Raw genomic sequence first — 24,723 nt, 5'->3', positions numbered from 1 at the left:
CATCAACACCGTTCATTTCCAGAACCTTTTTCATCTTGCAGAACTGAAACTCTGCACCCTTTATATAATGATTCCTGGTTTTCCCTCTCCAAGCCCCTTCCAACCACCATTCTAATTTCTGTCTCTGAATTTTACTACTCTAAATACCTTATGAGTAGCATCATACAGTATTTGTCCTTTTATGACAGGTTTGAAAAAGCAGGAAGTCAAGAGATACCTGGAGTTAACAGGCCAAGTTTGGCCTTGGAGTAAAAAATAAAGCAGGGCAAAGGCTAAGAGAGTTGTGCCAAGAGAACGCACTGGTCATAGCAAACATTCTTTTCCAACAACACAAAAGATGACTCTACACATGGACATCACCAGATGGTCAATACTGAAATCAGGTTGATTATATATATTTTTGCAGACAAAGATGGAGAAGCTCTATAGAGTCAGCAAAAACAAGACTGGGAGATGACTGGCTCAGATCATGAACTCCTTATTGCTAAATTCAGACTCAAATTGAAGAAAGTAGGTAAAACCACTAAACGATTAGTTCAGTTCAGTTAGATGTGTAGTCGTGTCCAACTCTTTGTGACCCCATGAACTGCAGCATGCCAGGCCTCCCTATCCATCACCAACTCCCAGAGTTTACCCAAACTCATGTCCACTGAGTTGGTGATGCCATCCAACCTCTCATCCTCTGTCATCCCCTTCTCCTCCTGCCCTCAATCTTTCCCAGGATCAGGATCTTTTCAACTGAGTCAGTTCTTTGCATCAGGTGGCCAAAGTATTGGAGTTTCAGCTTCAACATCAGTCCTTCCAATGAACACCCAGGACTGATCTCTAGGATGGACTGGTTGGATCTCCCTGCAGTCCAAGGGACTCTCAAGAGTCTTCTCCAACACCACAGTCCAAAAGCATCAATTCTTTAGCACTCAGCTTTCTCTACAGTCCAATTGTCACATCCAAACATGACCACTTGAAAAACCATAGCCTTGACTAGATGGACCTTTGTTGGCAAAGTAATGTTTCCACTTTTTAATATGCAGTGTAGGTTGGTTATAATCTTGCTTCCAAGGAGTAAGCATCTTATAATTTCATGGCTGCAATCACCATCTGCAGTGATTTTGGAGCCCCCCAAAATAAAGTTAGCCACTGTTTCCCCATCTATTTCCCATGAAGTGATGGGACCGGATGCTATGATCTTTGTTTTCTGAATGTTGAGCTTTAAGCCAACATTTTCACTCTCCTCTTTCACTTTCATCAAGAGGCTCTTTAGTTCTTCTCCACTTTCTTCCATAAGGGTGGTGTCATCTGCATATCTGACGTTATTGATATTTCTCCCGGCAATCTTGATTCCAGCTTGTGCTTCATCCAGCCCAGCATTTCTCATGATGTACTCTGCATAGAAGTTAAATAAGCGGGGTGACAATATATAGCCTTGACGTACTCCTTTTCCTATTTGGAACCAGTCTTGTTCCATGTCCAGTTCTAACTGTTGCTTCCTGATCTGCATACAGGTTTCTCAAGAGGCAGGTCAGGTGGTCTGGTATACCCATCTCTTTAAGAATTTTCCACAGTTTCTTGTGATCCACATAGTCAAACTCTTTGGCATAGTCAATAAAGCAGAAATAGATATTTTTCTGAAACTCTCTTGCTTTTTCCATGATCCAGCGGATATTGGCAATTTGATCTCTGGTTCCTCTGCCTTTCTAAAACCAGCTTGAACATCTGGAAGTTCACAGTTCACATATTGCTGAAGCCAGGCTTGGAGAATTTTGAGCATTATTTTACTAACATGTGAGATGAGTGCAATTGTGTGGTAGTGTGAGCATTCTTTGGCATTGCCCTTCTTTGGGATTGGAATGAAAACTGACCTTTTCCAGTCCTGTGGCCCCTGCCGAATTTTCCAAATTTGCTGACATATTGAGTACAGCACTTTCACAGCATCATCTTTTAGGATTTGAAATAGCTCAACTGGAATTCCATCACCTCCACTAGCTTTGTCTGTAGTGATGCTTCCTAAGGCCCACTTGACTTCAGGTATGAACCTATTCAGGTATGACCTAAATCAAATCCCTTACAATTATACAGTAGAAGTGACAAATAGATTCAAGGGATTAGATATAATAGAGTACCTGAAGAACTATGGATGGAGGTTCATTACATTATATAGGAGGCAGTGATCCAGACCATCCCCAAGTTAAAGAAATGCAAAAATGGCAAAATGGTTGTCTGAGGAGGCTTTGCAAATAGCTGAGAAAAGAAGAGAAGCTAAAGGCAAAGGAGAAAAGAAAAGATGTACCCATCTGAATGCAGAATTCCAAAGAACAGCAAGGAGACTTAAGAAAGCCTTCCTCAGTGATCAATGCAAAGAAATAGAGAAAAACAATAGAATGGGCAAGACTAGAGATCCCTTCAAGAAATTTAGTGATACCAAGGGAACATTTCAGGCAGAGATGGGCACAATAAAGGACAGAAAACATATGGATCTAACAGAAGCAGAAGATACTAAGAAGAGGTGACATGAATACACAGAAAAGAAGAAAGAAAGAAAGTTAAGTCACTCAGTCGTGTCCAACTCTTTGCGACCCCATGGACTATAGCCTGCCAAGCTCCTCAGTCCATGGGATTTTCCAGGCAAGGATATCACTGCAAGCTGGCTCTTTACCATCAGGGAATACACAGAAGAACTATACAAAGAAGACCTTCATGAGCCAGATAACCAAGATGGTGTGATCACTCACCTAGAGCCAGACAACCTGGAATGTGAAGTCAAGTGGGCCTTAGGAAGCATCACTATGAACAAAGCTAGCGGAGGTGATGGAGTTCCAGTTGAGCTATTGCAAATCCTAAAAGATGATGCTGTGAAAGTGCTGCACTCAATATGCCAGCAAATTTGGAAAACTCAGCAGTGACCACAGGACTGGAAAAGGTCAGTATTCATTCCAATCCCAAAGAAAGGCAATCCCAAAGAATGTTCAAACTACTGCACAATGGCACTCATTTCACATGCTAGCAAAGTAATGCTCAAAATTCTCCAAGCCAGATTTCAACAGTCCGTGAACCAAGAACATCCAGATGTTCAAGCTGGACTTAGAAAAGGCAGAGGAACCAGAGATCAAATTTCCAACATCCATTGGATCATAGAAAAAGCAAGAGAGTTCCAGAAAAACATCTACTTCTGCTTTATTAACTACAAACTGTTTATTAACTATTAACTGTTGGTCAAGGAACAACAGTTAGAACCGGACATGCTACAACAGACTGGTTCCAAATTGAGAAAGGAGTACATTAAGGCTGTATAGTGTCAATCTGCTTCTTTAACTTATATGCAGAGTACATCATGCAAAATGCCCAGCTGGATGAAGCACAAGCTGGAATCAAGATTGCTGGGAGAAATATCAGTAGCCTCAGATATACAGATGACACCATCCTTATGGTAGAAAGTGAAGAAGAACTAAAGAGCCTCTTGATGAAAGTGAAAAAGGAGAATGAAAAAGCTGGCTTAAAATTCAAAAAACGAAGATCATGGCATCTGGTCTCATCACTTCATGCCAAATAGATGGGCAAACAACAGAAACAGTGAGAGACTTTATTTTGTGGGGCTCCAAAATCACTGCAGATGGTGACTGCTGCCATGAAATTAAAAGACGCTTGATCCTTGGAAGAAAAGCTATGACTAATCTAGACAGCATATTAAAAAGCAGAGACATGACTTTGCCAACAAAGGTGTGTTAGTCAATTTGTGGTTTTTCCAGTAGTCATGTATAGATGTGAGAGTTGGACTATAAAGAAAGCTGATTGCTGAAGAATTGATGCTTTGAACTGTGGTTTTGGAGAAGACTCTTGAGAGACTCTTCCCTTGGACAGCAAGGAGATCCAAGCAGTCAATCCTAAGGGAAGTTAGTCCTGAATATTCATTGGAAGGACTGATGCTGAAGCTGAAACTCCAATACTTTGGCCACCTGATGTGAAGAACTGACTCATTGGAAAAGACCATGATGCTGGGAAAGATCGAAGGCAGGAGAAGTAGGGGACGACAGAGGATGAGATGGCTGGATGGTATCACTGACTTTATGGACATGAATTTGAGTAAGCTCCAGGATTTGGTGATGGACAGGGAAGCCTGGCGTGCTGCAGTCCATGCGGTCACAGAGTCAGACACGACTGTGACTGAACTGAATGATTAGTTTATTTCACCTTGCATGTCTTCAAGTTTCATCCATGCTGTAGCATGTGTCAGAATTGCCTATATTTTGGGGGAGAGAACAAGATGGTGAAGGAGCAGGTGGACGTGGAGTACATCGTTCCCCATGGATACGTCAGGAACACAGCTTCAAACAAAGAAGTGCATGCAGAACACCAGCTGAGAGCGGACAGGAGTACCTGACCAGTAGAAAAGAATATATAGCATCACTCAAAACTTGTAGGATGAAGGAACTAGGGGGAAAAACAGGAGTGTTAGGGCTGGGCCTGCCCTCTGCAGGTGGGGGAACTGAATGAGGGGGTATGATCCCCACATCAGGGTGGTTGTCTGAGTCAGAGGAGAAACATTTAAGGCTGAGAGTGAAACAGCTGATCTGTGGCAGCCTAAATGGAATGAGAATCAGATAGTTGCCGCAGCCATACATACCTGGGACAGGAATGCTGGTCCCCTGGAAGGCACAGTGTCTGGGAGCTGGGGTTTAGGGATAGTGGAACAATCCCAGAGCGAGGACTGCTGTTGACTGCAGAGAGAGGGACTGAGGGGATGTGGGGAGGAGATTCTGGGGGGAAATGCCTGTGGAGGAACGCCAGGCAGCCATGGAAGCAAGGAAATACTTCTGAGTCATGCATAGGGGGTGGAACCATCACCATAGCCTCTCTCCCCACATGTCAGCATAGGCAGCTGAACAATAGAGAGGCTGGCCCATCAAACGCCTGATGCACTGAACTACAGAGTAGGACCCCACCCAGGGTTCTCTGTTAAGTGACTGACACACTGAACTACAGAGTAGGGTCCCACCCAGGGTTCTCCATTAAGTGACTGACACACTGAACTACAGAGTAGGGTCCCACCCAGGGTGCCCCTTTAAATGTCTGATGTGCCAATCTACACAGTAGGACCCCAGCCAGGGGGCCCCTCTGTGTGCCTGATACACTGAACAACAGAGAAGGACCCCAGGCAAGGGAACTCTCTAAGTGCATGAATGGACAGAGCTAAAGAGAAAGACTGGCCCAAGAGGCCTTCTGATTGCCAGGTACAAGAAGCTGGAAAAAAGACTCTGATAGGGCCATAATTCCTGCAACAGAGGCAGTCCATGTCCCTGCACACTTGGTGCTGCTAGGGTCCCCACATGCCAAGCAGCTGTGCCACCTTCATGCTCAACTGTCACTGGAGCAGAGCTGCCACAGGCAAAAAATGTCTTGTGTCTATGTGTGCAGGGTCACTTTGGTCGTGTCCAACTCTTTGTGACCCTGTAGACTGTGGCCTGCCAGGCTTCTCTGTTGGGGAGGGGGGTTCTCCAGGCAGGAATATTGGAGTGTATTGGCCAATACTGGTTGCCATACCCTTCTAGAGCACTATATTTCCTGCTTCCCCAGCTGCCAACTCCCCTGAGTACCTGGTGCTGCCAGAACCCTGTGACTCAAGCAGCTGCACCACCTCCACACCTGGCCCTCAGAGGGGCAAACCCAAGTCCTTCCCGGCAGCCCCAGGAGCAAACCCCAGTGGACGACCCATATTGTAGAGATGGAAATAAAACCACAATTGAAACCCAGGGGCAGTTTGGCTAAGGAAGAAGACCTCAAACCTTTCCACCAGCTGTATAAGTTGCAGATTAAATCCACAAGATCAACTAGGCAGACTCTGTGTCTGTGGAATATATAAAAGGTCATTGAGAGCGCCCACAAAAGAGAAAGCACTAGTCATGATAGCTGTGGACACTGGAGGCAAGAACACACAGGAGTAGGACCAGATTAGAATCTGAGCTGCCCCCACAACAGGTCCCGAGATTAGCAGAGTGTTGGAGGGCATCCTAGGGAGGTGAGGTGGACTGTGACTCCCAGAGAGGGAAAGGACTCTGACAGCAGTGACTCAAGAAAAACATTTACTATTCCTATTTTTTGACTTGTCCTGTAGAATCTTTTGGATTTTTCTTTTCCCCTCCTCTAGTTGTCAATTTTATTGGCACTATGAAATCCAATTAAGCTTTTTTTTCCCTCAGTCACATTTTTTATTTTTGTTAGAAACCTGTCTCTACATTGGGTTTTTGCAGTTATGTGGAGTTTTCCTCTTTTTTTTTTCTCTTTAATTTTTAAAACCTACTATTTTTTTTTCTACATTTATTCCTTTGTTTGCTTTTCATACTGTTCTTTCCCCTTGCAGTTAATCTTTAATGTATATAAATCTTCTGCATCTACCTCAAATATTTAACTTTGCATATCTATTTTTTCTTTCTCTCCTTTCCTCTCAACATATTTGTTAGTCTTATTTTCTTTGCTTTATTTCCCATTTGACACTTTGCTTTAGTTTTGTTTTCCAGTTTGTGCTTTAGTTAGTTTTGTTCTGATGGATATTAATTTTTGGTTTCCTTTGTTTGCCAGGTCAATCCATTGTACTTTATTTTTGTTGGACTGTTTTGATTTTGCTTATGGGTGTATATGTATATGTGTATATTCCATTATTTTAATTATTATTTGCCTGATTTTGTAACTGCCATTTTTTTTTTCTAATTTTATTTTATTTTTAAACTTTACATAACTGTATTAGTTTTGCCAAATATCAAAATGAATCCGCCACAGGTATACATGTGTTCCCCATCCCGAACCCTCCTCCCTCTTCCCTCCCCATACCATCCCTCTGGGCCGTCCCAGTGCACCAGCCCCAAGCATCCAGCATCGTGCATCAAACCTGGACTGGCAACTCGTTTCCTACATGATATTTTACATGTTTCATTGCGGGATTCATCTTTGGTTTCTCACTCTGGATATTTGTTTAAATCTCATTTAATGCCATAACAAACCACTTGTGGAATCTTCGTTTCTGACCAGAGATCAAGCCCCGAAGCTTTGGAGTGGGAGCACTGACTCCAAGACCCTAGACCACCAGAGAACTAACTCTAGGGAGTATCAAATAGAGAGAACTCACACAAACAAAACCACCTGAATATAAGACCAAGCCATATCCAACTACCAGTAGCACCCTGGTGCAACCGAAAAACAAAAATACAAATCCAATCACCAGCAGACAGGTTTACCACCTCATTCAGCCTTGTCCATCAGAGGAAAAACAAACAAACAAACAAAAACTCAGCACAAATCTCACCCTATATGAAGCTTACACAGAACACTGGACCAACCTTAGGAGGACAGAAACCAGAAGGAAGAAATAATTCAACCTTCTTCACAGAAAGAATTCAATCTTTCCTTGAAGGCTGGAAAAAGGAGAACTCAAACATAAGTTTAAAAGAATAATGAAAAGGCAGAGTAATACTACACAAATGAAGGAAAAAACTAGAAACACAGAAGTCCAAACAAATGAAGAGGAAATATGCAAACTACCTGAAAAAGAGTTCAGAATAATGATAGTAAAGATGATTAAAACAAACAAACAAACCTTGAAAACATAATGGAGAAAATGCAAGAATCAATTAAAAAAGACCTAGAAGAATTAAAGAATAAACATACAGAGACAAACAACACAGTTACTGAAGTTAAAAATACTCTAGAAGGAATCAATAGCAGAATATCTGAAGCAGATGAACAAATTAGTGAGCTGGAAGATAAAATGGTGGAAATAACTTCTGAAGAACAGAATAAAGTAAAAAGAATGAAAAGAACTCAGGACAGTTCTCTGGGACCATATCAAATGAAACAACATTCAACTTATAGGGGTCCCAGAAGAAGAAGAGAAAAGGAAAGGGTATGAAAAAATTTTTGAGGAGATTGTAGGTGAAAATTTCTCCAACATGGAAAAGGAAATAGTCAATCAAGTCCAAGAGGCACAAAGAGTCCCATACAAGATAAACCCAAGGAGAAACATGCAAGACACATACTAATCAAACTGACAAAGACTAAACACAAAGAAAGAATATTAAAAGCAGCAAGGGAGAAGCAACAAGTAACATACAAGGGAAACCCCATATGCTTAACAGCTGATCTTTCAGCAGAAACTCTGCAGGCCAGAAGGGAATGGCAGGATATATTTAAAGTACTGAAAAGGAAAAATCTACAACCAAGATTACTGTACCTGGCAAGGATCTCATTCAAAATTTATAGAAAAATAAAAAGCTTTTCAAACAAGCAAAAGTTAAGAGAATTCACTACCACCAAATCAGCTTTACAACGAATGTTAAAGGGACTTATATAGTCAAGAAATACAACCGAAAAAAAAAAAATCTACAAAATCAACCCCAAACAGTTACAAAAGTGGCAATAGGAACATATACTTCAATAATTACTTTAAATGTAAATAGACTGAATGCTCCAAACAAAAGACAGAGAGTGGCTGAATGAATACAAAAACAAGACCCATATATATGCTGTCTACAAGAAACCCACTTCAGACCTCAAGACACATATAGACTGAAAGTGAGAGGATCAAAAAACATATTCCATGCAAATGGGAAGCAAAAGAAAGCTGGAGTAGCAATCCTCATGTCAGACAAAAGAGACCTTAAAATTTCATGTTGATGTATGGCAAAACCAATACAATATTGCAAAGTAATTAGCCTCTAATTAAAATAAATAAATTTAAATAAAAAAATTATGAGAGATAAGGAAGGACACTACATAATGATCAAGGGATCAATCCAAGAGGAAGATATAACAATTGTAAATATCTATGCACCCAACATAGGAGCACCTCAATACATAAGACAAACACTAATAGACATAAAAGAAGAAATTGACAGTCACACAATAATAGTAGGAAACTTTAACATCCCACTCACACCAATGGACAGATCATCAAAACAGAAAATTAATAAGGAAACACAAGTCTTAAATGATACATGAGATGAGATGGATCTTATTGATATCTTCAGGAAATTCCATCCAAATGCAGAAGAATACACCTTCTTCTCAAGTGCACATGGAACATTCTCCCAGATAGACCCAATTTTGGGTCACAAATCAAACAGTAAATTTAAGAAAACTGAAATCATATCAAGCATCTTCTTTGACCACAATGCTATGAGACTAGATATCAATTAAAAGGAAAAAACTGTAAGAAACACAAACACATGGAGATTAAATAACACATTTCTAAATAACCAACAGGTTACTGAAGAAGTCAAAAGGGAAATCAAAAAATGTCTAGAAACAAATGACAATCAAAACCTATGGGATGCAGAAAAAGCAGTTTTAAGAGGGAAGTTTATAGCAATACGATCCTACCTCACGAAACAAGAAAAACATCAAATAGACAACCTAACTTTACACCTAAAACAATTAGAAAAAGAAGAACAAAAAAACCCCAAAATTAGTAGAAGGAAAGAAATCATAATGATCCAAGCAGAAATTAATGAAAAAAACAATAGTAAAGATTAATAAAACTAAAAGCTGGTTCTTTGAGAAGATAAACAAAATTGACAAGCCTTTAGCCAGACTCATCAAGAAAAAAAGAAAGAAGAATGAAATCAACAAAATTAGAAATGAAAAAGGAGATGTTACAACAGACATGCAGAAATACAAAGGATTATAAGAGACTATTACGAACAACTATATGGCAATAAAATAGATAACCTGGAAGAAATGGCAGATTCTTAGAAAAGTTCAATCTTCCAAGACTGAACCAGGAAGAAATAGAAATTATGATCAACCCAATTACAAGCACTGAATGTGAAGCTGTGATTAAAAATCTCCCAAAAAACAAAAGCCCGGGACCAGATGGCTTCACAGGAGAATTCTATCAAACATTTAAAGAAGAGCTTAATGCCTATCCTTCTAAAACACTTTCAAAAAATTTCAGAGGGAGGAACAATCCAAACTCATTCTACGAGGCCACCATCACCCTGATACCAAAACCAGACAAAGACAACACACAAAAAGAAAAATACAGGTCAATACCACTGATGAATATAGATGCAAAAGTCTTCAACAAAATTTTAGCAAACAGAATTCAGCAACACATCAAAAAGCTCATACACCACGATCAAGTTGGGTTTATTCCAGGGATGCAAGGATTCTTCAATATATGCAAATCAATCAATGTGATACTCCATATTAACAAATTGATAGATAAAAACCATATGATAATCTTATTAGATGCAGAAAAAGCCTTTGACAAAATTCAGCACCCATTTATGATTAAAACACTTTGAAAAATGGGCATATAAGGAATCTACCTCAACGTAGTAAAGGCCAGGTACGATAAGCCTACAGCAAACATTATTCTCAATGGTGAAAAACTGAAAGCACTCCCTCTAAGATCAGGAACAAGACAAGGGTGTCCATTTTCACCACTATTATGCAACATAATTCTGGAAATCCTAGCTATAGCAATCAGAGAAGAAAAAGAAATAAAAGGAATCCAGATCAGAAAAGAAGTAAAGCTCTCACTGTTTGCAGACAACATGATACTGTACATATAAAACCCTAAAGATAGTCTCAAAAAATTACTAGAGTTAATCAGTGAATTTAGCAAAGTTGCAAGATACAAAATCAATACACAGAAATCACTTGCATTTCTATATACTAACAATGAAACATCAGAAAGAGAAATTAAGGAATCAATCCCATTCATCATTGCAACAAAAAGAATTAGATATCTAGGAATAAACCTACCTACAGAGACAAAAGAACTGTACACAGAAAACTATATGACACTAATGAAAGAAAGAATTGATGCTTTTGAACTGTGGTGTTGGAGAAGACCCTTGAGAGTCCCTTGAACTGCAAGGAGATCCAACCAGTCCATCCTAAACAAAATCAGTCCTGGGTGTTCTTTAGAAGGACTGATGTTGAAGCTGAAACTCCAATACGTTGGCCACCTGATGCAAAGAGCTGACTCATTTGAAATGACCCTGATGCTGGGAAGGATTGAAGGCAGGAGGAGAAGGGGATGACAAAGGGATGAGATGGTTGGATGGCATCACTGACTGAATGGACATGAGTTTGAGTAAACTCTGGGAGTTGGTGAAGGACAGGGAGGCCCAGCATGCTGTGGTCCATGGGGTCACAAAGAGTTGGACATGATTGAGCAACTGAACTGAACTGAATGAAAGAAATCAAAGGCAGCATAAACAGATGGAGAGATATTCCATATTCCTGGGTAGGAAGAATCAATATTGTAAAAATGACTATACTACTAAAGGCAATCTACAGATTCAATGTGATCCCTATCAAATTACCAATGCCATTTTTCACAGACCTAGATAAAAAATTTAACAATTCATATGGAAACACAAAAGACTGTGAATAGCTAAAGGAGTCTTGAGAAAGAAGAATGGAGCTGGAGGAATCAACCTTCCTGACTTCAGATTATACTACAAAGCTACAGTCATTAAGACAGTATGGTACTGGCACAAAAACAGAAATATAGACCAATGGAACATGATAGAAAGCCCATAAATAAACCCATGCACCTATGGGTACCTTATTTTTGACAAAGGAGGCAAGAAGATACAATGGGGCAAAGACAGCCTCTTCAATAAATGGTGCTGGGAAAACTGGACAGCTACATGTAAAAGAATGAAACTATAACACTTCCTAACATTAAACACAAAGATAAATTCAAAATGGATTAAATACCTAAATGTAAGACCAGAAACTATAAAACTTAGAGGAAAACATAGGCAGAACACTTGATGACATAAATCAAAGCAAGATCTACTATGACCCATCTCCTAGAGTAACAGAAATAAAAACAAAAGTAAACAAGTGGGACCGGATTAAACTTAAAAGCTTATGCACAGCAAAGGAATGGGAGAAAATAACAGCAAATGAAACAACTGACAAAGCATTAATTTCCAAAATATATAAGCAGCTCATACAACTCAATACCAGAGAAACAAACAACTTATTCAAAAAGTGGGAAAAAGACCTAAACAGACATTTCTCCAAATAAGACATACAGATGGCTAACAAACACATGAAAATATGCTCAACATCGCTCATTATTAGACAAATGCAAATTAAAACTACAATGAGATATCACCTCACACTGGTCAGAATGGGCATCATTGAAAAGTCTACAAACAATAAATGCTGCAGAGGGTGTGGAGAAAAGGGAACATTCTAGCACTGTTGGTAGGAATGCAAATTGATAGTCACTATGGAAGAAGGTATGGAGATTCTTTGAAAAACTAGAAATAAAACCACATCATGACCCAAGAATCCCACTCCTAGGCATATATCCTGAGAATCAAACCAAAACTGAAAGACACATGTATCCCATTGTTCATTGCAGCCCTATTTACAATAGCTAGAACATGGAAGCAACCTAGATGACCAACAATGGATGAATGGATAAAGAACTTGTGGTACATATACATAATGGAATATTACTCAGCCATAAAAAGGAACTCATTCAATTCAGTTCTAATGAGGTCGATGAACCTAGAACCTATTATACAGAGTGAAGTAAGTCAGAAAGATAAAGATAAATATTGTATTCTAACGCATATGTATGGAATCTAGAAAAATGGTACTGAAGAATTTATTTACAAGGCAACAATGGAGAAACAGACATAGAGAATAGGCTTATGGACATGGGGTGAGGGGAGGAGAGGGTGAGATGTATGGAAAAAGTAACACGGAATCTTACATTACCGTATGTAAAATAGATAGCCAACGAGAATTTGCTGTATGGCTCAGGAAACTCAAACAGGGGCTCTGTATCAAACTAGAGGGCTGGAATGGGGAGGGAGATGGGAGGGAGGTTCAAAAGGGAGGGGTTATATGTATACCTATGGCTGATTCATGTTGAGGTTTGACAGAAAACAACAAAATTCTATAAAGCAATTATTATTCAATAAAAAATAAATAAATTAAAAAAAAGAATTGCCTATATTTTTAAGTTTGAATAATGTTCCCTTATATTATATACCACATTTTATTTACTGATTTACTCATTGATGGACATTTAGGTTGTTTCAACCTTTTGGCTATTGTTAATAATGCTGCTATATAAGCATGGGTGTGCAGATATTTATTCAAGTTCCTGCTTTCAGTTCCTCGGGTATATACCCAGAAGTATAATTGCTGGATCACATGATAATGCTATATGCAATTTTTTGAAGAAAAACCATTTTCCATAGCGGCTGCACCCTTTTACATTCTTACCAGCAATGCACTAGGGTTCCAATTTCTCCATATCCTTACCAACACTAGTTATTCTGTGTTTATTTATGTTTTTTAAATATAGTAGCCATCCTAAAGGGCTTCCCCAGTAGCTCAGCTATAAAGAATCTGCCTGCAATGCAGGAGACCCCAGTTCAATTCTTGGGTCAGCAAGATTCCTGGAGAAGGGGTAGACTACCAAATCCAGAAATCTTGGGCTTCCCTGGTGGATCAGATGGTAAAGACTCTGCCTACAATGTGGGAGACCTGGGTTAGATCCCTAGGTTGAGAGGATCCCCTGGAGGAGGGTATGGCAACCCACTCCCGTATTCCTGCCTGGATAATTTCATGGACAGAGGAGCCTGGTTGGCTACAGTCCATAGAGTTGCACAAGACTTGGACATGTGTGAGTGACTAAGTATGCATTCATGCCATCCTAAAAATCTGAAGTGTTAACTTGTGATTCTGATTTGCCTTTCCCTGGTAGTTGGTTTTTATGACCTTCTTTCTAATATTTAACATTATTCTTTTAAAGGAGTCAGACATCTCAAGGCAGAGAAAGTTAATGAGCATAAAAAGATAATGCCTCTATATGAGAAAAGCAAAATGGATGTTGGTGTCTGATGGTGAACACTAGACATATATATATATATCTAATACAAGTAAGAGCGAGGCTCTGAGTTTCCCTTTATAGCCCTTCGGAGATTAAAGATCCTTGCATGAAGAGGTATGCTACTGGCAGCCTCCAGAGAACACCAGAAGGCTGTGGGTTTGATTGTCTTAGGCCCTGGTCTGCAATCCTTGGCAGTGGGTTCAGGAATAGTAGGCTATCTGGGTTCTGCTTTTGGTCCCATTGATTCTCATTACTACATAAAACTCTAAGCTGGGGAATTTGAGTTATAAAACAGTTTCAGAGAATCCTGTTAATTCTGCTAGGATGTTTGGGGGCAGCAACCAAAATTATAACTCTCTTATATTATGTGAACTCAGTTTAACCCTCAAGAAAATGACATGAAAAACTGAGGACTCTTGAATCACATCAAAGCTATCTGATTTTTCACCACAGGGCCATAGGAGAAGAAATATTTAATATGTGCTAGGCATTGGGCAGCCCCACTCCAGTACTCTTGCTTGGAAAATCCCATGGATGGAGGAGCCTGGAAGGCTGCAGTCCATGGGGTCGCTGAGGGTCATACATGACTGAGCAACTTCACTTTTGCTTTTTACTTTCATGCATTGGAGAAGGAAATGGCAACCCACTCCAGTGTTCTTGCCTGGAGAATCCCAGGGATGGGGGAGCCTGGTGGGCTGCCGTATGGGGTCACACAGAGTCGGACACGACTGAAGTGACTCAGCAGCAGCAGCAGGTATTGGGCGGAGAAGGCGATGGCACCCCACTCCAGTACTCCTGCCTGGAAAATCCCATGGATGGAGGAGCCTGGAAGGCTGCAGTCCATAGAGTCGCTGAGGGTCATACATGACTGAGCGTCTTCACTTTCACTTTTCACTTTCATGCATTGGAGAAGGAAATGGCAACCCACTCCAGTGTTCTTGCCTGGAGAATCCCAGGGACAGGGGAGCCTGGTGGGCTGCCGTCTATGGGGTCTTGCAGAGTTGGACACGACTGAAGTGACTTAGCAGCAGCAGCAGCAGGCATTGGGTTAGATTCTTTTCATATAATATCTTATAAATTGTATATTACTATATTTTACAAGCAAACAAACAAAACCCCCAAAACAGGTTAGTGATTTGCTAAGGTCACATACTTAGTGCTAAAAACAGAACTAAAATCCAGGTGTAGTTCTAAACCATGCTACCTCTGGAAATACCTATTACACATTGGACATATTATGGTTATTTTTATATTTCCTTTAGTGACTAAAGTAGGTTATATTTGCAATTCACAGATTAGGTTTGGTATCCTTGGAAGTATTATGGAATTTTGGAAAGTGAAAGTAAAAGTGTTAGTTGCTCAGTCGTGTCTGATTCTTTGAGACTCCATGGACTTTAGCCCACCAGGCTCATCTGTCCATGGGATTTTCTAGGCAAGAATACTAGAGTGACTAGCCACTCCTTTCTCTAAAGGACCGTCACAACCCAGGGACTGAACTCAGGTCTCCTGCATTGCAGGCAGTTTCTTTACTGTCTGAGCCACCAGGGAAGCCCATGGAATTCTGAAATACTCTAAAAATGGCTCAGTTGAGAAAAGATGCTGATTCTAGCTTGATGCTTATTAAAAAGTGTATAGCTGTGAATAGATATTCTATGATTTACTTACAAATGCTTGAGCTTATCCAAGTCACAGAAAAGACTTGGCATGGCCTTGTTTATCAGAGTCAGATTCCAGAAAATGTAAACCCCAGAAAAATTAGATTTTTTATCTTTCAAACTCTTTGGGCAGTGAATTGCATATAAAGAGGTAGCACAAGCCAAGAGGTGATTATACCACTGTTTCTGAGTTTCTGTTCTAACACCACTTTGTTTACCTCACTCCTGTTGACCAAAAAACCATTTAAAATATATTAAAAATATAAAACCTGCCCTATAATAACACTCAATTGCCTGCCATGTGATAGCAATGCTCAGGGGCACCTTTTATCTAAGGACTTCACAGGGCTTTATAGACTCATCAACTCACAACCCATCTGTTTTACTTCATTTTATAGCAGAGAAATAGAGGCATCATGGAAATCACACAATATGTTGTACAGCAGCTTAATAGGGAATTCTTCAGATTCTGAGTCTTTGGCCTGTTCATTCCTGACTTAATAAGAATTCCCCAGAGATGGAGAGCAAGAAACATCATAGTTAGTATTATTGAGAGTTTATTAAGTTCTCAACTCTGTACTAAATGCTTTGTATGTATCAGTTTGAATGTATGTTTCACCTTACAAATTCTATGAGGTGGAAGCTGTTATTATCAGGTAGAACAACTGAGGACCAGAGAGGTTGTTATTGCTGTCAGTTTATAGTAAATGATGGAAACAGGATTCAAACCAGCCAGAGTCCATGTGCTAGGTTCTTGCATGACATTGCCTCTCAACATAACAGAAGGTCTTGTGTTTTAAACATATTAAAGCTTAGTGGTTTCAGAGAAAGCAGCCATCTTGCTCTGAAACATACAAAAGTGTATATCAGTGTATTAATTGATATTCTGCAGAGAAATAGAACCAACAGGATGTGCATGACTATAAATCTATAAATATTAATAAAAAACTTAAAAAATATATAAAGAGATTGGTTTTAAGGAAACTGGCTTACATGATTGTGGAGGCTTTTGGTCTTTGGTAAGTCCCATATCTTTAATCTGGCAGGCTGGAGGCCAGGAAAAAGCTGCAATCTGAGTCCAAAGGCAGTGTTTTGACAGAATTCCTTCTTGGTGAGGGAGGTCAGTCTTTGTTCTATTAAGGCCTTCAACTCACCAGATGAGGTTGACCTACTTTAGGGAGAGTAATCTGCTTTAACAAAATCCACTAATTTAAATGTTGCTGTTGTCCAAAAAACACATTCACTGAAACATCCAGAGGGTTTGATCAGGTGTCTGGGTACCGTGATCTAGCCAAGTCGACATGCAAGACTAATCATGACAAACAGACAGTATCAGGGAAGTTTTTCTGATGATTAATAAGCCATTATCTGATCCTCTAGTCAGAAGGGGACAGAGATTTCAGTTTCTGTATAAATCAGACCCTAGAACCTCCTTTTATAACCTCGTGGGCTGTGTGAGATACAGGGCAGGTGCCAGGACACACTGTCCCCTGTTGACTTTGCTATCTCGAGTGGACTGGGGGTCTGACCCTGAAGTCAGGGTCCACCCTCCCTCGACTCCTCTTCTGTCATAGCTCTGGGTTACTGAAGACCTTCATTGTGGACTATCTTCGTCATCAGAATCATGTATTGATACCTTCCTTCATCTGAACTCCCCTCTGAAACTCACCTGTCTTTGGTTTCCTGATCTCCATAGTTGGTTCTCTGTACTTTTCAAGGTAACTAACGCAGCACATCTTGAAATTCTAAATGCAATTCCTAACTTCCAAGGAAGCAAAGCTAAATTGTTAGCTTTTTTAAATTTAGGTCTTCTATTTTAAGTCCCTCTGGAGATCATACTGGTTACTTATAGGTTGCTCAGCAAATTGATGGCAAACTTTTTTAGCTTCTCTGTTTCCACCTTTGTAACACTGTGATAATACTACCATGTTCTATGTCGGGTTAGGGTGTGGGTTAGGGGTTAGGGTTAGGGTTAGGAGATACACATGAGAACATTTATATTAAAATGCCTTGAAAAGTAAACTTACAGTGTGTGTGCGATATTTGTAACTTCTAGAAGTAGTTCTTCTCTTATGGCTCCAAAGAGTGACTTATACCTTGTTCATCAAAACAGCCACGGTAGGTATTTCAGACCATGCAGAAGGAAACACTGACCCTGGCAAGAGGATGAGGTGGTTAGAGGTTATAGGTGGTTAGTTATTTTCAGGTAGGACTCTTAGTACCTCCTAAATGTTACTTTAAAGTGCTCAGCAATTTCATTTTCATGGAAGAGTGACTTTGTTCTATGTATATGCTGATCTATTGGCTGGATTCTATTTATGAGCAAAATAAACTACTTAAGATATTATGGACATTTGAGTGATATAAATGGGACAAAAGAACAGTTGCAAATGATATCACAATAAGTATCAGCTTCAAATTATCTCTCAGCCCTTAGCTAAAGATGCAATTAAGCTGGCTATTACAAACTCAAATTTATTAGCCATATTAAATAATTACACAAGTGATAAAATAGAGCCCTCAAGAGATGGATAATAAAACAGTAAAGGAAAGAAATAAAACTAAAAATTAAAAGGAGGCACTGACCCAGTTATGGATTAAATTTAAAAATAAATACAATTAACACTATATTCATTGAGCAGTTATGCTATACCAAACAAACATGGTTTTAAGCTTATTATATGTGACAACTCATTTAATCGTCATAGCAGTCATATGAAGAATTATCATTTCCATTTTACAGATGAGGAAAGATGCACAGAGAGGTTACTACTTTGCCCTAGGTCACACAGCTGGTAAAAGGTACAGCCAAAAGTTGAACCCAAGCAGGCAGTCTGATTCTAGAGCCTGTGTTCTTATTGATCAGGCTAGATTAAATGAGAGAAAGTGATTATCAAAGATCCATACAAAGTGACTATCAAAGATCCATATAAAATTCAAAGTATTATAGTCATGACTATGGTTAGAAGGTTCATTTAAGATAATCTATCAGAGCCCCTCTTCTTGCATCTGAGAGAACAGGCCTGGTTAACTACTCTGTTCAAGTTCACAGGTGAACTCCAGCAGAAGCTAAATTTGCTCTATTTTAGACATCGATACTGTCAGCACCATACATCACCCTTCCCCCATTACATTGAGAGTGTGGATTCTAATAATTGGGTTGCAATTCTGGCTTTTGCCAATGCTAGCTTAAGATAGTTCAGTGCATTGAAAGAAAAAAATGATGGCAAACTGGAGTAGGGAGTTAAATAAATTAAAATAGTAGCAATAACACAATAACATCTTAATTACTGACACTCTTTTAGGGGCAGATTTATTCCTAAGATTCAGCAAGTCCCCATGACTTTCTGACACTTGAATGAACGTCTGCATATTAAGTGATTGCCTCTCCAACTTTTACCACTTACACACCTATGTGTCCAATCCCACACAGAATTCTGGAGTTGAAAACATTCATCTATCTCACCACAGATCTCCTTCCTGAGAGTTGTGTTCAAAGATGTCTCCTTCAAAGATTGCCTTCAATACTTATTTTAATCATTTTGACAGTATTAAATATGCAAGTGCTAAAAATAAATTAGTTCAATAAAGTGGGGTTTTGAAAGCTTCCCCTCTTTACTCCAGAAATGTTCCTGTCTTTTAGACTCACATTTTCCAGTAACAAACCCCAAATAATAATTTAAGGAATGTAATTATTAGGTATAACTTGAAGGTTCCCAGCCTCACCAGCCTGTGGGAACAAATGAGATCACTGAAGTGTTTATACCCACTTTTCACTGGTGTGGTGCTTGAGTCCCAGCTCCTAAGGCTTTTGCCACCAGAAAAGCCTATTAACAATATTCAAGGAATAAAGATAAAGTCTAACCTTTTTTCCCTTTATGCTTAGCCTAGTTTCACTTGCTCCTAGGGTGCTGTGTGCAGAGGCCATGCACACAGCACACTTCAGACCAGAGTTCTTAGTGGGAAATGATTGTGCCTGACACTTCAGCTTAGTGGACTGTGTGCAGAAGGGCTGCAGCAAGTCAAGATGGCGGTGGCACACTGTGTGTAGAGAGCTTAGGGGTTCCCTGGGGATGGACGGGTTTCTCTGCATCTGGATCTGTAGCTGTGATCTAATAGTTAGGTCTCTATAAGAAAAGTTGAAAGGAAAGATGATGATCCTTTTGAATAGAATTCAGAATGCAGAGGAGTCTTTTAAGAATTGAAAAAGCAATTACTTCAGGTCCCTGCCCTGGCATCCCCAGACTTAGCTAAACCCTTTGACCTTTATATTTAAGACAGAAGGGTATTAGCCTTGAGGTATATCGCCCTTGAGGTATTAGCTCAAAAACTGGGGCTGCTTACTTGAGTGGTGCTTATTTCTTTAAACACTTAGGTCAAACTGCTAAAGGATGGCCTCCTTGCCTATGGGAAGTACTGCTACTATAGCCCAGATAAAAGAGGCTGAAAAGTTAACATCTGGTTAGCCAGTCACTATATGGACTCCCCACCAGGTTCAGGCTTTAGTGAGTTCTAAGGGAGCAGGATGGCTATTTTCCATAATGTTGATTCAAGTTCAGGTTATGCTTTTAGACAACCTAGAGGCTACTATAAACACCTGTCACAAGATAAATCTTGCCACCCCACTGCCCACAGAAATGGGGGTCCCAAGAGTATGACTGTATAGAAACCATCGACGTGATCTATTCCAATTGCCCCAGCCTAAGAAATGAGCCTCTCCGAAATGCTGAATAGGAATGATTCACAGATGGGACCAGTTTTGTGAGAGCAAAAAAGGCTGGCAGGATATACAGTCATCTCCCAGGCCCAAGTCATTGGAGCACGCAACCTAATCCCAGGGACTTCTGTTCAAAAGGCCAAGCTTACAGCCCTCACCCAAGCCTTGTAGCTGATTGCAGGGAAGATCTTAAATGCTTATAAAGACTCCTGGTATGCCATTCTACATATACACAGGGCTATTTGAAAGGACAGAGGTATGCTTACTGTGAAAATAAACAGGTGAAACATGGCTTGAGCACATTGAAGTTCTTAGAAGCAGCACAGCTTCCAAAAAAGGTGGCAGTGATTAATTGTAAGGATCACCAAAAGGGGGATGGCAGAGTTAATAAAGGGAAACAAAGCCCTAGAATGACTAACCTGGCAACTACCCCTCATACCTTGAAGGCTAGATCCATCCAGTTGTTCAAAGTCCCCAAACGGGGCTTCAGTAGAGATCTAGGAGGTCATGTGTGGCTAGTTAGTGAACATGAGCCATGCTTCTTTCCCCAACTGTGGCTTATCAAGCCATCAGGAAAACTCATCAAGGAACTCACTAAGGGAGTGAAGCCTTACATAATTGGTTAGCTGATGTCATGGTAACTCCTGGCATTAAAAGTATCATCAGTCGGAGAGTTGACACAGTCCCCATCTACACAATGAATAACCCTAACACCAGGCCCCCAGAAGCCCCCAGACAAGGCCCAATCGTACCAGAGGGACATATACCGGGAAAGATAGGCTGATTTCACTGTCATGCCTGGATCATCAGGCAGCTTCAGGTAGAAAGATGCTGCCCCTGCATATGTTTTCAGGTTGAGTAGAAACACTCCCCCTTGAACTGAAATTGCAGCCAAAGTGGCTAAGGCCATTACTAAAAGAGATCATATCCAACTGTGGGCACCTAGGAGCTTTGCAAAGTGATAATGGCCCAGCATTGTGTCCCAGCTGACCAAGGAGATAACAAGTACCCTGGGCATAAAATGGACCTTGCACTTAGCCTAGCGACCCCAATCCTCAGGGAAAGTAGAGATATGATCAGACCTTAAAATGAACCTTAGCCGAGCTATGCCAGGAGACTCAAGAAAACTGAATTAAGTTACCCGCAGTTTGCCCTACTCTGCATGTAGTTAGCTCAAAGAGATAAGTTAAAGTTAAGTATGGTGGGATGAGCTAGGAGATGGAAGGGAGGCTCAAGAGAGAGGGGACATATGTATATCTATGGCTCATCCATGTTGATGTATGGAAGAAACCAACACAATATTGTAATTATCCTTCAATTAAAAATAAATAAAGAAAAAACAATAAAAGCTAAAAGTGTAGGGGGTAACGCAGAGGCATTAGGCCCATATTTGAGCTTCTAAAAATCACGTAAAATACTGCCTTGCTCAATGTGGGAATGCAGGTAATAATTTGCATAAAGTTTTGATTCCTAAAAAAAAAAAAAATATCAAAAGTAAAGTGTATATGAACTTATGTATGGTTGACTCATGCCCCAAGCAGAAAACCAATAAAAGTGTGACCAGGGATATTTAAGGATGGAACTTCACTGATTATTGGATCTATCACTTCCAACCTGAAACAGGAAAGGACCATCAGATGAACTGTATTTAAGATGAACCTCAAAAACTGAAAATAAAGCACTAAATACCACTCTCCTCCTAGCAAGCAATCCCAATATAAACCCAACCACAGCAGTGAGCCTCAGCATCAGGGCACACCTAGATACCTTCAATTTTAGGAAAAATTTGCAGGTCTTTAAAGCCACTCAATAATTGTTGCATACCCTGGTGTCAATCCTACCTGATAGGCAACGTTACCCTTACAACTGGACAGTACAACTTGCAACCTGCAATGGAAACCACGTCCAAGTTCCAAACTGTAAATAGATTGATGTCAAAACTGGCCCCAGTTATGACACTTAGACAGTCCAAAAGAGAAAAACACAGCTAAGTAGAATATCTAGATGTCCCAGTAAGACCCCAGATATGTAGTTAGAATGCCAGGATACCAGTCCTTCAAGAACTCAAGTTAATGGCACAGGGTTGGTGGGTTTATAAGGAGGTTACATGTTCTTCAGAGAAGGCAATGGCAGCCCACTCCAGTACTCTTGCCTGGAAAATCCCATGGACGGAGGAGCCTGGAAGACTGCAGTCCATGAGGTCGCTGAGGGTTGGACATGACTGAGCGACTTCACTTTCACTTTTATGCATTGGAGAAGGAAATGGCAACCCACTCCAGTATTCTTGCCTGGAGAATCCCAGGGATGGGGGAGCCTGGTGGGCTGCCGTCTATGGGGTCGCGTAGAGTTGGACACCACTGAAGTGGCTTAGTAGTAGTACATGTTCTTAGGTAAGCACCCAAACTCAACAGGAGGCTGGGTATCCCAATGCTTGGACAATACCAAGGAAAGGGGCTATATCACCATTGGAACAGTGGGGCCAGATCCGAGGCTGACTGAAGTTTACAATCAGACCGTTAACAAAAAGGGGAAGCCACAATGCCCCAAAAGAGCAGCAGTACCCCTTTCAGGAGTCACTGTACTCACAGGCACGCCAGTGACCTTGGCCCAGGAAAACAAATACAACACGTGTCACCATAAAAAGGTAACAGCCCCCATGGAGACAATCGCCGATTAGTCTTGATTTCAATCCGTTATAAAAGTCTGTTGACTCACTGTTTAGGATTGTCATGGAAAACAAAATTGCCCTAGATCAGCTGACCAGATGAGGATCTATACATTAGCTAATACGAAGTGCTGTTTGTACTTCAACGAAACTGGCCTGTCTTGCTGTATCTCACTGTTGGCAGAACCCAGGATAGGCAAGGCGAGAGTGTGGAAGCTGGAAGAAGATGCAAGGAGACGTAGAAACTGCAGATACTCTTTATTCACAGCAGCAAGGCAGACATGCTTTACTCTCTAATGGCTGACAGAGCAGAAACAACAATTAGGCAACTGGACTCAAGGCCACTCGCCTAAACTTGATTACAAGAGCTTTTCAGGTGGTGCTTATATAGGTTATGCGCAGTGCTACAAATGATCTCAGCTGTTACATATTCATTATTTACAAAACGTGGGTCAAGAGCTGAGCGGATAGGGAGCCAGAGAGCCTGACCACTGCCATATCGGCTAATTTGCTCTTTCCTTACGTGGCCTAATTAAATAAAGTGCAGACAGACTACTGGAAAAAGCCACTTCTCTAGCAGAAATCCAGCAGCCTAATCTGGCTGGATAAATCTGGAGCGGGGCAAAACAGGCCCTCTCTTAGCGTCACTTTGTTTCTACTCTTCCTTGGCCCCTTAATGACCATTATTCTCTTGATAATATTTGGGCGATGCATGCTAAATGCTCTCCAAAAGCTTAGAATCCATAAAACTCCAAATGGTGGTTGCTCAGGGATGTGAACAGTTAGGGCTGAGGCCTGATGACAATCAAACACATCTAAAGGAAGCTGGGGAGAAGTTCTGCTCCTCCACCTGGGGGCTATTATTACCCCTAAATCAGCAAGGAGTAGTTACTGAAGAAGGACCTATGCCACTCAGCACCCCTCAAAAATCAGGAGCAGGACAAGAAAACCAGTAAAGCAGCATTAACAATTCACAGGGAATAAAAATAGAATCTGGGTAATAAAATAAGAGTCTAACCTTTTTTCCCTTTGTGCTTAATTTAGTTTCAGTTGCTCACGAGGTGCTGCATGGAGAGGCCTTGCCCCAAGAACTTTGGGCTAAAGTTCCCAGTGTGAAAAAGACACCCTGCTACTACTGCTGCTAAGTCGCTTCAGTCGTGTCCGACTCTGTGCGACCCCATAGACAGTAGCCCACCAGGCTCCCCGGTCCCTGGGATTCTCCAGGCAACAACACTGGAGTGGGTTGCCATTGTCTTCTCCAATGCATGAAAGTGAAAAGTGAAAGTGAAGTCTCTCAGTTATGCCCGACTCTGTGCGACCCCATGGACTGCAGCCTACCAGGCTCCTCCGTCCATGGGATTTTCCAGGCAAGAGTACTGGAGTGGGTTGCCATTGCCTTCTCCAGAAAAAGACACCCACTATACCTCAATTCAAGATGTTGTGGCGTGCCCTCTGCCGAGACCTAGACCCAACTGCACAGCTGTGCCTGTTTCTCGAGAGCTCCGTCACCTCACGAGAACTCTGCTGGCCCCGCGAGAACTCTGCTAGTCCCGCGAGAACTCTGCTAGTCCCGCGAGAACTCTCCCAACTGCCTGCCCAGATCAGATCAGAACAGTCGTTCAGTCGTGTGGGACTCTTTGCGACCCCATGAATTGCAGCACGCCAGGCCTCCCTGTCCATCACCAACTCCCGGAGTTCACCCAGACTCATGTCCATCGAGTCAGTGATGCCATCCAGCCATCTCATCCTCTGTCGTCTCCTCCTCTTGCCCCCAAATCCCTCCCAGCATCAGAGTCTTTTCCAATGAGTCACTCTTCGCATGAGG

The sequence above is a fragment of the Bos indicus x Bos taurus genome, chromosome 2 (genome assembly GCF_003369695.1).
Source record: "Bos indicus x Bos taurus breed Angus x Brahman F1 hybrid chromosome 2, Bos_hybrid_MaternalHap_v2.0, whole genome shotgun sequence".
NCBI classification, from domain to species: domain Eukaryota; kingdom Metazoa; phylum Chordata; class Mammalia; order Artiodactyla; family Bovidae; genus Bos; species Bos indicus x Bos taurus.
The sequence above is the reverse complement of the archived record's forward strand: the minus strand, read 5'-3'. Positions refer to the sequence as shown.